Consider the following 2,490-nt stretch of genomic DNA (forward strand, 5'->3'; position numbering starts at 1 on the left):
TAGAGGTGGTTGGGCTTCCAGCAAACAGAATTACGAAGTTCTAGCCCTCGGTCTCTTGTTCAGTCTCTCCATTGTTCTCAGCTATATGCCCTCACTTCATCTGTGAGAGGCCACCTACTTTGCATTTTTCTTATGAAATATGGAGAGAGGGGTCAGGGACCACCAACTTCTTTCTATGAAGAATTTGTCCCAGAGTACCTTTCAGAATGGGTCGTATATATGAGATAGAGAACATTCCCCCCATCCCTGCTCCAAATCACATCTGACATCAGATTCCTGGGACCAGGTGAGGTGTGTGCTTTTAGAGAGCTGAGACATTATATGGAAGAGGGAGTCCCCTCCTCTTGGCCATCACAGATCCATGAGATGAAACCGAAAGCTAATTTGACCAGAGCCACTGACAGAAGAATAAAGAAGAGAAATAATGAATGCTCTTTTAATAAAGTGGCATTAAGTCTCCAGCAAAACATCCACAGCCTTATTTTTTACGTTTTTAAAAAATTTGTATTTTTGACTCTCTCTGTATTCCAATATCCTGTCTTTATATAAATACTAAATACAAATAAGATTTTTTTTTTTTTGCTTGTACTAATGGTTTTGCTGACTGTAGGTTTTGAATCTAATTATGAAAAGCATTTACTGAGAAGTTACACTCAAATGATTCTTGGAATGCTCTGAGGGGAACATCCAGGAGGGGAAGACAGATAAGGAAATGAAGCTGTGGTTCACAGGAACGACTGCAGATTCCGGTACCTGGAGGAGAATGCGGGAATTCTGAGCTCAGGTGGACATTCCGTCTTCTTATTCCAATCGATTATCTGTTTATTCACGCACCCAGTCATTCAACAAACATATTTTGAACACCTCTTATAGACCACATTTAGCAGATAAAGCCTCCACTTGCCCAGAGATAGAAAATTGTTTAAGGAAAATGCTTTATTTTCACAATCTTTATATTAAAAAATGGAAAAAAATGTGAAGAGATGGATTGATTTTATATTGCTCGTATAGAGCGCTTACTATGTGCCACACAGTATTCTAAATATTTTACCCATATTAACTAATTTAAGCATTAAAACAGCCTTTGGTGTCGGCCGATCTCGGAAGCTAAGCAGGGTCGGGCCTGGTTAGTACTTGGATAGGAGACCACCTAAGACCAGGTGCTGTAGGTGTAAAAAATAAAAAATAAGGGATTGTAAGCTCACAAGGTCCTTGCAATCTGTGAGGTCAACCAAGGGTTGCCTCGCCTAAAAAATAAATAAATAAAAATAAAATAAAATAAAATAAAACGGCCCTTGCTGTTTGTTCTATCATTATCCCCAATTTTTGTATGAGGCAACTGAGGCACTAAGAAATTAAGAAACTTTCCCAAGGTCACAGAGCAGAAAGTAGTGCATGTGCATAAAATTCACTCATTTTGGCTCCAGGGCTCACTGTTAACTAGAAGGCATACGTCACGTCAACGAAGAGGCTCCTCCAGTGAGAGTACTCCTGGGCTCCAGCAGGCACAGCCACACGGGAGGGGGAGGGAAGTGCTGGAGCTGTAACTCAGAACACAGAAGTTTTGCAAGAGTCGTATCTGCCAAAAGGAAACAGTAAGGGCTGTGTACCCTGACTGGTGATTGTTTCTTAAATGCCAGAGTTTGGCTGTGGTTCCACGTTGGACTAATTTCTCATTAAAACACACTGAGTGTGCATGTGTGTGTGTGTGTGTGTGTGTGTGTGTGATTCACAGGGAAAGGGTTTCATGGGGCTGACAAATTCATGCTGCCCACTGTTTCTTAAACTTACTGTGCACGTGAATCACCCGGAGTGGGGCTTGAGAACCTGAATTTCCCACCAGCTCTCATGATGCTAACGCTAGATCCATCACTTGGAGAAACAAAAGAATAGAAGACCAAATGCCTTAAAGAAAAGCAAACACAAGAACACTTTCTTTCAACCAAATCTTATATGAAGATTCAATAAGTAAACCAGATAAAAGTGGAGCCATCTTGGTTGAAGTGAAGGGGCAGCCAGGAGCCTCGCCCCTAACGCTTTTTCTCCTCTCCGAAGTCATGAACCTCAGAGAAACACAAGGCAGCTCTGAAGAAGTCCAGCTGTCTGGACTCTCTCCCTGCCTTCCACTAAGGTTTCAAAGTCTAATACTAGTCGCATGTGGCTACCCAGTGTTTGAAATGTGGCTAGGGTGACGGAGGAACAGAATTATTAATCCAATTTAAATTCATCTAATCTAAACTAAAAGCTTTAGCTGTGTAAAATATTTTTCTGTTACATGCACTTTATTGTTTGGTAGGACATTTCATTAAATCACATAAGATCTTACCGTAGTCAATACATAAACACTTTATGCATCTAGTTGGTGTCAGTTCGATTTTTTAAAATTTGTATCTAATATAATTTGGCTTGTGTTTATTTGACTATTTTATGCAGACAACATGAATTACAGTGATAACCTATGAAATTACGATTAGTAATAAATTGTATAAA

The sequence above is a fragment of the Pteropus vampyrus genome, unplaced genomic scaffold (genome assembly GCF_000151845.1).
Source record: "Pteropus vampyrus isolate Shadow unplaced genomic scaffold, Pvam_2.0 Scaffold85, whole genome shotgun sequence".
Taxonomy (NCBI): Eukaryota; Metazoa; Chordata; class Mammalia; order Chiroptera; family Pteropodidae; genus Pteropus; species Pteropus vampyrus.